The sequence below is a fragment of the Bombina bombina genome, chromosome 1 (genome assembly GCF_027579735.1).
Source record: "Bombina bombina isolate aBomBom1 chromosome 1, aBomBom1.pri, whole genome shotgun sequence".
Lineage (NCBI taxonomy): Eukaryota > Metazoa > Chordata > Amphibia > Anura > Bombinatoridae > Bombina > Bombina bombina.
Window position 1 is genome coordinate 943,704,305 of NC_069499.1, and position 13,900 is coordinate 943,718,204.

Below are 13,900 nucleotides of genomic sequence, written 5' to 3' on the forward strand. Positions count from 1 at the left end.
TTTAGCGTATCATGTCTGCCGCACATCGATAAATGACAGCTGCTTCATAACGTTTCCTGCGAGCCTCAGGGGCATGAAGCCCCGTATCGAGCTTGATAAATTAACCCCTTGGTAACTATCTCTTTATTGGAAAAAGAATGAATGTAAGCCTATGAGCCAGCCCATCCTTGGGTCAGTACCTGGGTAGTGCTTGATGATTGTTGCCTAAATGTTGCCACCAATCAGCAATCGCTATCCAAGATGCTGAGCCAAAAATTGTTCCATTTCTTAAAGGGACAGTCTAGTTAAAATTAAACTCTCATGATTCAGATAGGGCATGCAATTTTAATTAACTTTCCAATTTACTTCTATTATCTAATTTGCTCAATTCTTTAGATATCCTTTGTTGAATAAATAGCAATGCACATGTGTGAGCCAATCACACAAGGCCTTTAGGTGCAGCAACCAATCATCAGCTACTGAACATATCTAGATCTGCTTTTCAGCAAGTGATATCAAGAGAATGAAGCAAATTAGATAATAGAAGTAAATTAGAAAGTTGTTTAAAATGACATGCTCTTTCTAAATCAAGAAATAAAAAAATTGGCTTTCATGTCCCTTTAAGCTTTACAATTATTTACATTCCTTCTTTTTCAAATCAAGCTCCAAGGAGACTGACTAAATAAAAAAAATTAATAGTATTAAATTTTATTAAAATTCTATGCTCTACCCGAATCTTGAAATAAAAAATTTGTCTTCAGTGTGCCTTTAAATATTCATTTATAAAAAAAATTATACTTATCAATTTATTATCAAATTCACTTTGAGCAGCACCGTCCTCATGCTTTCTCGTGCAGTTTTCTATACTCTCCACTGCACATTCAGCGTTGGTTGTAATATTTTTTAAGTCCAGGTATGTTTTTCTCATGCTGCAGTCTCACTCTCTCTAGTATGTGCATGACAGCATCAGCCAAACATACCTGTCCTTATAATATAAATATCCTATTGTTAGAGGACCACTCATGCTGCAGTCTCACTCTCTAGTATGTGCATGACAGCATCAGACAAACATACCTGTCCTTATAATATAAATATCTTATTGTTAGAGGACCACTCATGCTGCAGTCTCACTCTCTAGTATGTGCATGACAGCATCAGCCAAACATACCTGTCCTTATAATATAAATATCTTATTGTTAGAGGACCACTCATGCTGCAGTCTCACTCTCTAGTATGTGCATGACTGCATCAGACAAACATACCTGTCCTTATAATATAAATATCTTATTGTTAGAGGACCGCTCATGCTGCAGTCTCACTCTCTCTAGTATGTGCATGACAGCATCAGCCAAACATACCTGTCCTTATAATATAAATATCTTATTGTTAGAGGACCGCTCATGCTGTAGTCTCACTCTCTCTAGTATGTGCATGACAGCATCAGCCAAACATACCTGTCCTTATAATATAAATATCTTATTGTTAGAGGACCGCTCATGCTGCAGTCTCACTCTCTAGTATGTGCATGACTGCATCAGACAAACATACCTGTCCTTATAATATAAATATCTTATTGTTAGAGGACCGCTCATGCTGCAGTCTCACTCTCTAGTATGTGCATGACTGCATCAGACAAACATACCTGTCCTTATAATATAAATATCTTATTGTTAGAGGACCGCTCATGCTGCAGTCTCACTCTCTAGTATGTGCATGACTGCATCAGACAAACATACCTGTCCTTATAATATAAATATCTTATTGTTAGAGGACCGCTCATGCTGCAGTCTCACTCTCTCTAGTATGTGCATGACAGCATCAGACAAACATACCTGTCCTTATAATATAAATATCTTATTGTTAGAGGACCGCTCATGCTGCAGTCTCACTCTCTAGTATGTGCATGACTGCATCAGACAAACATACCTGTCCTTATAATATAAATATCTTATTGTTAGAGGACCGCTCATGCTGCAGTCTCACTCTCTAGTATGTGCATGACAGCATCAGCCAAACATACCTGTCCTTATAATATAAATCTTATTGTTAGAGGATCGCTCATGCTGCAGTCTCACTCTCTAGTATGTGCATGACTGCATCAGACAAACATACCTGTCCTTATAATATAAATATCTTATTGTTAGAGGACCGCTCATGCTGCAGTCTCACTCTCTCTAGTATGTGCATGACAGCATCAGCCAAACATACCTGTCCTTATAATATAAATATCTTATTGTTAGAGGACCGCTCATGCTGCAGTCTCACTCTCTAGTATGTGCATGACTGCATCAGACAAACATACCTGTCCTTATAATATAAATATCTTATTGTTAGAGGACCGCTCATGCTGCAGTCTCACTCTCTAGTATGTGCATGACAGCATCAGACAAACATACCTGTCCTTATAATATAAATATCTTATTGTTAGAGGACCGCTCATGCTGCAGTCTCACTCTCTAGTATGTGCATGACAGCATCAGCCAAACATACCTGTCCTTATAATATAAATATCTTATTGTTAAAGGACCGCTCATGCTGCAGTCTCACTCTCTAGTATGTGCATGACTGCATCAGACAAACATACCTGTCCTTATAATATAAATATCTTATTGTTAAAGGACCGCTCATGCTGCAGTCTCACTCTCTAGTATGTGCATGACAGCATCAGCCAAACATACATGTCCTTATAATATAAATATCTTATTGTTAGAGGACCGCTCATGCTGCAGTCTCACTCTCTCTAGTATGTGCATGACTGCATCAGCCAAACATACCTGTCCTTATAATATAAATATCTTATTTTTAGAGGACCGCTCATGCTGCAGTCTCACTCTCTAGTATGTGCATGACAGCATCAGCCAAACATACCTGTCCTTATAATATAAATATCTTATTTTTAGAGGACCGCTCATGCTGCAGTCTCACTCTCTAGTATGTGCATGACAGCATCAGCCAAACATACCTGTCCTTATAATATAAATATCTTATTGTTAAAGGACCGCTCATGCTGCAGTCTCACTCTCTAGTATGTGCATGACTGCATCAGACAAACATACCTGTCCTTATAATATAAATATCTTATTGTTAAAGGACCGCTCATGCTGCAGTCTCACTCTCCTCATGCTTTTCTCGTGCAGTTTTCTATACTCTCCACTGCACATTCAGCGTTGGTTGTAATATTTTTTAAGTCCAGGTATGTTTTTCTCATGCTGCAGTCTCACTCTCTCTAGTATGTGCATGACAGCATCAGCCAAACATACCTGTCCTTATAATATAAATATCTTATTGTTAGAGGACCACTCATGCTGCAGTCTCACTCTCTAGTATGTGCATGACTGCATCAGACAAACATACCTGTCCTTATAATATAAATATCTTATTGTTAGAGGACCGCTCATGCTGTAGTCTCACTCTCTCTAGTATGTGCATGACAGCATCAGCCAAACATACCTGTCCTTATAATATAAATATCTTATTGTTAGAGGACCGCTCATGCTGCAGTCTCACTCTCTAGTATGTGCATGACAGCATCAGCCAAACATACCTGTCCTTATAATATAAATATCTTATTGTTAGAGGACCGCTCATGCTGTAGTCTCACTCTCTCTAGTATGTGCATGACAGCATCAGCCAAACATACCTGTCCTTATAATATAAATATCTTATTGTTAGAGGACCGCTCATGCTGCAGTCTCACTCTCTAGTATGTGCATGACTGCATCAGACAAACATACCTGTCCTTATAATATAAATATCTTATTGTTAGAGGACCGCTCATGCTGCAGTCTCACTCTCTAGTATGTGCACGACTGCATCAGACAAACATACCTGTCCTTATAATATAAATATCTTATTGTTAGAGGACCGCTCATGCTGCAGTCTCACTCTCTAGTATGTGCATGACAGCATCAGCCAAACATACCTGTCCTTATAATATAAATCTTATTGTTAGAGGATCGCTCATGCTGCAGTCTCACTCTCTAGTATGTGCATGACTGCATCAGACAAACATACCTGTCCTTATAATATAAATATCTTATTGTTAGAGGACCGCTCATGCTGCAGTCTCACTCTCTCTAGTATGTGCATGACAGCATCAGCCAAACATACCTGTCCTTATAATATAAATATCTTATTGTTAGAGGACGGCTCATGCTGCAGTCTCACTCTCTAGTATGTGCATGACTGCATCAGACAAACATACCTGTCCTTATAATATAAATATCTTATTGTTAGAGGACCGCTCATGCTGCAGTCTCACTCTCTAGTATGTGCATGACAGCATCAGACAAACATACCTGTCCTTATAATATAAATATCTTATTGTTAGAGGACCGCTCATGCTGCAGTCTCACTCTCTAGTATGTGCATGACAGCATCAGCCAAACATACCTGTCCTTATAATATAAATATCTTATTGTTAAAGGACCGCTCATGCTGCAGTCTCACTCTCTAGTATGTGCATGACTGCATCAGACAAACATACCTGTCCTTATAATATAAATATCTTATTGTTAAAAGACCGCTCATGCTGCAGTCTCACTCTCTAGTATGTGCATGACAGCATCAGCCAAACATACATGTCCTTATAATATAAATATCTTATTGTTAGAGGACCGCTCATGCTGCAGTCTCACTCTCTCTAGTATGTGCATGACTGCATCAGCCAAACATACCTGTCCTTATAATATAAATATCTTATTTTTAGAGGACCGCTCATGCTGCAGTCTCACTCTCTAGTATGTGCATGACAGCATCAGCCAAACATACCTGTCCTTATAATATAAATATCTTATTTTTAGAGGACCGCTCATGCTGCAGTCTCACTCTCTAGTATGTGCATGACTGCATCAGACAAACATACCTGTCCTTATAATATAAATATCTTATTGTTAGAGGACCGCTCATGCTGCAGTCTCACTCTCTAGTATGTGCATGACAGCATCAGCCAAACATACCTGTCCTTATAATATAAATATCTTATTGTTAAAGGACCGCTCATGCTGCAGTCTCACTCTCTAGTATGTGCATGACTGCATCAGACAAACATACCTGTCCTTATAATATAAATATCTTATTGTTAAAGGACCGCTCATGCTGCAGTCTCACTCTCCTCATGCTTTTCTCGTGCAGTTTTCTATACTCTCCACTGCACATTCAGCGTTGGTTGTAATATTTTTTAAGTCCAGGTATGTTTTTCTCATGCTGCAGTCTCACTCTCTCTAGTATGTGCATGACAGCATCAGCCAAACATACCTGTCCTTATAATATAAATATCTTATTGTTAGAGGACCACTCATGCTGCAGTCTCACTCTCTAGTATGTGCATGACTGCATCAGACAAACATACCTGTCCTTATAATATAAATATCTTATTGTTAGAGGACCGCTCATGCTGCAGTCTCACTCTCTAGTATGTGCATGACAGCATCAGCCAAACATACCTGTCCTTATAATATAAATATCTTATTGTTAGAGGACCGCTCATGCTGTAGTCTCACTCTCTCTAGTATGTGCATGACAGCATCAGCCAAACATACCTGTCCTTATAATATAAATATCTTATTGTTAGAGGACCGCTCATGCTGCAGTCTCACTCTCTAGTATGTGCATGACTGCATCAGACAAACATACCTGTCCTTATAATATAAATATCTTATTGTTAGAGGACCGCTCATGCTGCAGTCTCACTCTCTAGTATGTGTATGACAGCATCAGCCAAACATACCTGTCCTTATAATATAAATCTTATTGTTAGAGGATCGCTCATGCTGCAGTCTCACTCTCTAGTATGTGCATGACTGCATCAGACAAACATACCTGTCCTTATAATATAAATATCTTATTGTTAGAGGACCGCTCATGCTGCAGTCTCACTCTCTAGTATGTGCATGACAGCATCAGCCAAACATACCTGTCCTTATAATATAAATCTTATTGTTAGAGGATCGCTCATGCTGCAGTCTCACTCTCTAGTATGTGCATGACTGCATCAGACAAACATACCTGTCCTTATAATATAAATATCTCATTGTTAGAGGACCGCTCATGCTGCAGTCTCACTCTCTCTAGTATGTGCATGACAGCATCAGCCAAACATACCTGTCCTTATAATATAAATATCTTATTGTTAGAGGACCGCTCATGCTGCAGTCTCACTCTCTAGTATGTGCATGACTGCATCAGACAAACATACCTGTCCTTATAATATAAATATCTTATTGTTAGAGGACCGCTCATGCTGCAGTCTCACTCTCTAGTATGTGCATGACAGCATCAGACAAACATACCTGTCCTTATAATATAAATATCTTATTGTTAGAGGACCGCTCATGCTGCAGTCTCACTCTCTAGTATGTGCATGACAGCATCAGCCAAACATACCTGTCCTTATAATATAAATATCTTATTGTTAAAGGACCGCTCATGCTGCAGTCTCACTCTCTAGTATGTGCATGACTGCATCAGACAAACATACCTGTCCTTATAATATAAATATCTTATTGTTAAAGGACCGCTCATGCTGCAGTCTCACTCTCTAGTATGTGCATGACAGCATCAGCCAAACATACATGTCCTTATAATATAAATATCTTATTGTTAAAGGACCGCTCATGCTGCAGTCTCACTCTCTAGTATGTGCATGACTGCATCAGCCAAACATACCTGTCCTTATAATATAAATATCTTATTTTTAGAGGACCGCTCATGCTGCAGTCTCACTCTCTAGTATATGCATGACAGCATCAGCCAAACATACCTGTCCTTATAATATAAATATCTTATTTTTAGAGGACCGCTCATGCTGCAGTCTCACTCTCTAGTATGTGCATGACTGCATCAGACAAACATACCTGTCCTTATAATATAAATATCTTATTGTTAGAGGACCGCTCATGCTGCAGTCTCACTCTCTAGTATGTGCATGACAGCATCAGCCAAACATACCTGTCCTTATAATATAAATATCTTATTGTTAAAGGACCGCTCATGCTGCAGTCTCACTCTCTAGTATGTGCATGACTGCATCAGACAAACATACCTGTCCTTATAATATAAATATCTTATTGTTAAAGGACCGCTCATGCTGCAGTCTCACTCTCTAGTATGTGCATGACTGCATCAGACAAACATACCTGTCCTTATAATATAAATATCTTATTGTTAAAGGACCGCTCATGCTGCAGTCTCACTCTCTAGTATGTGCATGACTGCATCAGACAAACATACCTGTCCTTATAATATAAATATCTTATTGTTAGAGGACCGCTCATGCTGCAGTCTCACTCTCTCTAGTATGTGCATGACTGCATCAGCTAAACATACCTGTCCTTATAATATAAATATCTTATTGTTAGAGGACCGCTCATGCTGCAGTCTCACTCTCTCTAGTATGTGCATGACTGCATCAGACAAACATACCTGTCCTTATATTGTTAAAGGACCGCTCATGCTGCAGTCTCACTCTCTAGTATGTGCATGACTGCATCAGCCAAACATACCTGTCCTTATAATAGAAATATCTTATTGTTAGAGGACCGCTCATGCTGCAGTCTCACTCTCTAGTATGTGCATGACAGCATCAGCTAAACATACCTGTCCTTATAATATAAATATCTTATTGTTAGAGGACCGCTCATGCTGCAGTCTCACTCTCTCTAGTATGTGCATGACTGCATCAGACAAACATACCTGTCCTTATAATATAAATATCTTATTGTTAGAGGACCGCTCATGCTGCAGTCTCACTCTCTCTAGTATGTGCATGACAGCATCAGACAAACATACCTGTCCTTATAATATAAATATCTTATTGTTAGAGGACCGCTCATGCTGCAGTCTCACTCTCTCTAGTATGTGCATGACAGCATCAGCTAAACATACCTGTCCTTATAATATAAATATCTTATTGTTAGAGGACCGCTCATGCTGTTTAATAAATAACATAATTAAGAAGTAGCTATAGCTAATAAAAATACAATGCAATTCTAACACTTCATTAAAATGTATAGAATTATTTTTATACCAATTATATTTGTTTATGGTCACCTGTATATGTGACAGATATCATCCAATCACAGACTATGGGGCATATGTTGTATCAAGCTCCGAATGGAGCTTGATGCCCCGTGTTTCTGGCGAGCCTGCAGGCTCACCAGAAACAGCAGTTATGAAGCAGCGGTCACAAAGACCGCTGCTCCATAACCTGTCCGCCTGCTCCGAGCAGGCGGACAAAACTCGCAACAATACAACCCGATCGAGTTGATTAACACCCCCCTGCTTGCGTCCTATAATCCGCGAGTATGCAGGGGGCGGCGTTGCACCAGCGGCTCTTGTGAGCTGCTGGTGCAATGCTGAATAGGTTGAGCGTATTGCTCGCCGTATTCAGCGAGGTCTGTCGGACCTGATCCGCTATGTCGGATCAGGTCCGCCAGACCTTGATAAATATGCCCTATATGTATACCCTGTGAGCTTCTGCACATGCTCAGGAAGTTATTACATAAAAAGACTGTAAATTAAATGTATATAAATGAAGTAAATTATTAAATGTATATATTTAAAAGGACATGAATCAATGTTTCTTCCACGATTCATATAGATAATAAAATTTTAATTAAATAACTTTCAAAATAACGTATATTATTTGATTATCTTCCTTCTCTTGTTATCATTTGTTGAAATGTTTTTCTAGGCAAGCTTTGGAGCAGCAGAGAAGCTATTTTCTCGCTGTTGATTGGTGGCTGCACAGTGCATATACATATATTTCAATTTTGATTGGCTCACCCAGGTGTTTTGTTAGAAATTATTCGTGCATTGCTGCTCCTTCAATAAATGATACCAAGAGAATGAAATTAATTAGAAAATCAAAGTAAAGGCTAAATGTTTGGAAAATGATATCCTCTATCTGAATCAGGCAAAATATTTTGTTTTCTTTTCATGTCCCCTTAACTTTCCAATTATCTGATCTAGCTGATTCAGAATCAGAAAACTTTATTTTCACTTTATAGTCCATTTCATTGTATAACAGATAAGCAAAGACTACTGTACTAACTTTACAAAAAAAACAATTTATTTGTTACATAACTAAATTTTACATTCATTTAAAACAACAATAACCTGTGAATTTATATATATATATTTCTATTAATCTATCCATCTCTATAATATAACTTTTTAAAACTATAAAAATCTGTGGTAAAGGTCAGGCACTGTCATTCATTTCCAATAGCTCCGCTGGTATTCTTTGGATGTATCTGATGCAAAATGTAAGAAATCCTTATTTTCAAATAAAGTCAGTATAGTTTATCAATAACCAAAAATATGTTTTTATTTTATTTATAGGTATTATGATTGCAGGGCCATTGTAAAAAAGAAAATGTCATTGATGCACTCCACAAAGAGAGTGCGTTTTAACAGTTGGGAGATGGAGATGCGGGACAAGCTTCTTGAAGAGGCTGTTGTCACTGTAGAAGGAAGTGTCACTGGAGAAGGAAGCTCAAGTAGGAGAGACGAATCTGTCAGGGAAAAGAGAGCTGGTGAGTAAAATTAAATATACGATTACTTTGATTACTTTGCATGGGTGTGGAAATAAAAACCAAAAAAAAAGGGAATAAAGTGGAATACAAGACAATCGATTTATCCTTTAGCTATTACAATTTCCCTTTTTTTTTTTTTTAAACAAATAAAGAAAGACCCATATCTGTAAGGCAAAAAAATCATGTATGACGGGAGTTGCATTCTAGGCAGCATACATAGTTACATAAACATATTTCATAACTCAATTTCCATCATCCACATACATTTCTTGTGTATGTGAATTGTGAATGTGAAAGATGGAATTTGAATGCATCTGGCATAGTTGTATATGACAGAATCAAAATCACACTTTATATAAGTCCGGTGAGGTAGCTTGATTGTCAAAATGCCATGACTACAAAAGCCTGTTCAAAGATACAAAGGTTCAAATCCCAGCAGGGCCAACTCAGCCCTTAATCCTTCTGATGTCGCTCAAATGAGTACCATTACATTTCTTAATAATAACAACTATAACTATTCAACTGCTGATTTTTTTACATTTTGAGAGAGAGCGCTGAAAATGACCTTCAAGACTTTGAGTACCACTGTGAGAAAGGCGCTATATAAATAATAATTATATATATATATATATATCATCCTTCTCCCTCACCATGGCCCTTCTTTTGTGTTCCCCTCACTCCCCTATGCCCCTTCATTTGTTGTTCCTCTATATCCTTTTTCCTCATGTCATCTTTCTTCTCTTTCCCTCCCAAGGCCCTTTTTTTTGTCTTTCCCTACCTCACCAATACCTGAATTTTATACGCTGTGGCCTTTGCATCCTTTTTTCTGTAATGTGACTTCAAATATTTAAAATATAAAAAATCGACCATGACATTAAATGCCTATTATGGTCTGTTGACAAGATTTTCTATATATATTTCACTACCTGGCCTGTATAGGTTTTTTTTTACATTATGATTCATTCATCACTAACAACATTTGTCCACTAATACACGTGTTAGACTTACCTGTCTCTTATCCTTGATGTTTTCCAGATCACCGAAAATACTCTGCAGGCCGATCATCAGCCCCAGCCAAGTTCTGGTAAGTACCTAAATAAGGAATACAAAGTAGGTTTTAGAATAAAAAAAATGGATTGAAGATTAGATTTCTACTCCCAGAGTATTACATTCAAATAGTAGTACCCTGTCCCAGTTCCCTAGCCCATCACTAATAACTATTGTTCACTAATACACGTGTTAGACTTACCTGTCTCTTATCCTTGATGTTTTACAGATCACCGAAAAAACTCTGCAGGCCGATCATCAGCCCCAAGCACTTATCAGCCTAGTTCTGGTAAGTATCTAAATGAGGAATACAAAGTAGGTTGTAGAATAAAAAAAATGGATTGAAGATTAGATTTCTACTGCCAGAGTATTACATTCAAATAGTAGTAGTACCCTGTCCCAGTTCCCTAGCCCATCACTAATAACTATTGTTCACTAATACACGTGTTAGACTTACCTGTCTCTTATCCTTGATATTTTCCAGATCCACGAAAAAATTCTGCATGGCGATCATCAGCCCCAAGCACTTATCAGCCTAGTTCTGGTAAGTATCTAAATAAGGAATACAAAGTAGGTTTTAGAATTAAAAAAATGGATTGAAGATTAGATTTCTACTCCCAGAGTTTTACATTCAAATAGTAGTACCCTGTCCCAGTTCCCTAGCCCATCACTAATAACTATTGTTCACTAATACACGTGTTAGACTTACCTGTCTCTTATCCTTGATGTTTTCCAGATCACCGAAAAAAACTCTGCAGGGCGATCATCAGCCCCAAGCACTGATCAGCCTAGTTCTGGTAAGTATCTAAATAAGGAATACAAAGTAGGTTGTAGAATAAAAAAAATGGATTGAAGATTAGATTTCTACTCCCAGAGTATTACATTCAAATAGTAGTAGTACCCTGTCCCAGTTCCCTAGCCCATCACTAATAACTATTGTTCATTAATACACGTGTTAGAGACTTACCTGTCTCTTATCCTTGATGTTTTCCAGATCACCGAAAACATTCTGCAGGGCGATCAGCCCCAAGCACGCCTCAGCCTAGTTTTGGTGGTAAGTACCTAAATAAGAAATACAAACATAGGTTTTAGAAAAAAAACATGTATTGAAGATTAGATTTTTACTCCCAGAGTATTACATTCAAAATGTATCCTGTCCCAGTTCACTAGCCCTGTTACCTTTTTCTTGGCAAGTTACTTTCCATGATCAAGTGTTGTGCTTAAAGATATAATGAACCAAACATTTTTATTTCATGATTTCATACTAGAATCTGCTAGAACAGCAAATGAACCTACTTAAATACAGTATTTGATAATCAATTTTTCTTTGTTCTATAATATTATCTTTATTTTACAAAGCAATAATGTAAGCCTGGTCCCCGTTTTTTTTTTTTCTTTCCAACCCATGCATAGTGGCATAGTGCTTGCTTACATTCTTGATTTATAAAATAACAATAAGAAGAAGACAACAAAACAAATGTTATGATAGGACTATACATTTATAATGCTGCTTTATATTTCCTGCTCTTTCAAAATATTGAAAGTCAAATATTTGTTTAATTATCCATTGTATCGCGATTTTCATATAATGACTTTCATCAGCCTGATAAGGATTCTGCCGGCCATCCACTTGTTGCGACTATCAGCTGGCCATTCTCTGCTAAATGTATGGCACACTATTCACCTTTTCATTAAATATTTTTTTTTTTTTAATGTTTTACCATTTTGTAAAAAAAAATGTAATATTCAAAATAAATATTGATGTCTTCACACAAACTTATTATCTATAATTTAGTATACCTTGGCTTGTGCTGATTTTATTCTATATTTAACAGTGTTAGTAACTCGGATTCTGATCCCACCAGTAGCAGCCTTCGGAAGTGGAGAGATGCCCACTACTCCTCCACGTAAGTTATAACAAACTGAAAATATAAACAAACAAGACAGGCAATAATTATCTGGACATTTTATGTAATTAAGCCTTTACTATATCAAAAATAATCAGCTACAAATGATTTATAACGCAATTTTTCTACAAATAAATTTGTTAAAGGGATACTAAACCAAATTTTTTTCTTTCATGATTCAGATAGAGCATGAGATTTTAAGCACCTTTCTAATTTACTCCTACTATCAATTTTTCTTTGTTCTCATGCTATCTTGATTTGAAAAAGCAGTACTGTAAGCTTTAGAGCTGGACCATTTTTTGTTCGGCACCTGGGTAGCACTTTCTGATTTGTGGCTAAATGTAGCAAACCAATCAGCAAGCTCTACCAAGGTGCTGAACTAAAAATGGGCAGGCTCCTAACCTTTTATTAATGCTTTTTCAAATCAAGATAACATGAGAACAAAGAAAAAATGATAATAATAGGAGTAAATTAGAAAGTGGCTTAAAATTGCATGTTCTATCATAATCATGAAAGAAAAGATGTGGGGTTCCTTTTAATTGAATATAACTTTTATTTAGATTTGACAGAGAGATAAAATCAGTCCATCCTGGATATTAAAATATATTTGAGCGAATAATGTATAATAAAAGTTTGTGGATAGTCTGTTGCTGTATTTTTCTTAGATATTATGGAAGAAATCTTTTAGCGAGAGTCTTTCTATATCTGTACAACATGTCGACAAATACATTGGTTTTCATACAACAAAATAATATTTGATTACTGTTTCATCTATTTCAGAACTACGCGGCATTTCTGCAGGTGGAAGCCATAGCAGTCAACTGCATTCACCTGTTCTTTGTGCAGAGGGAAGTCCTGTTGTAAATATTCAAGCAACATGCTTTTCACCATCGTCATCTGTCATCGTTGACCAAACATCAACAGAAGACCATGCCCCCATTGTGGATGAGCAGACAGCCCAGACTCAACCACCTCAACTGGAAGAACAATATCGGTATAGCCGGACGGATGAATTACTTCTGGAAAATTTACTGGCAACAAAAAAATTAACAAAAGCGGTCAACAATATGAGAAAAGATGTCCATAGACACATACGGCAAGATTTGGAGTTTTGTCGGTAACGACCCGCGTAGCTAACGCCGGCTTTTTTCTGGCCGCACCATAAAAATAACTCTGGTATTGAGAGTCCACAGAATCGCTGCGTTAGGCTCCAAAAAAGGAGCGTAGAGCATTTTTAATGCAACTTCAACTCTCTATACCAGAGTTGCTTACGGACGTGGCCAGCCTCAAAAACGTGCTCGTGCACAATTCCCCCATAGAAAACAATGGGGCTGTTTGAGCTGTAAAAAAACCTAACACCTGCAAAAAAGCCGCGTTCAGCTCTTAACGCAGCCCCATTGTTTGCTATGCGGAAACACTTCCTACGTCTGC

The 13,900-nt window shown here is 37.5% G+C and overlaps 1 long non-coding RNA gene across 1 annotated transcript; it reads right to left on the bottom strand.

Annotated features, from left to right (window-relative positions):
- Positions 1-11,019: 11,019 nt before the first annotated feature.
- LOC128640532 (uncharacterized) lies at positions 11,020-13,579 on the bottom strand. Its single transcript, XR_008399355.1, has 5 exons — positions 13,301-13,579; positions 12,363-12,484; positions 11,530-11,624; positions 11,272-11,367; positions 11,020-11,114 (listed from the first exon to the last, which is right to left on the bottom strand). It is a non-coding gene; the product is annotated as an uncharacterized LOC128640532 (long non-coding RNA).
- Positions 13,580-13,900: the final 321 nt, after the last annotated feature.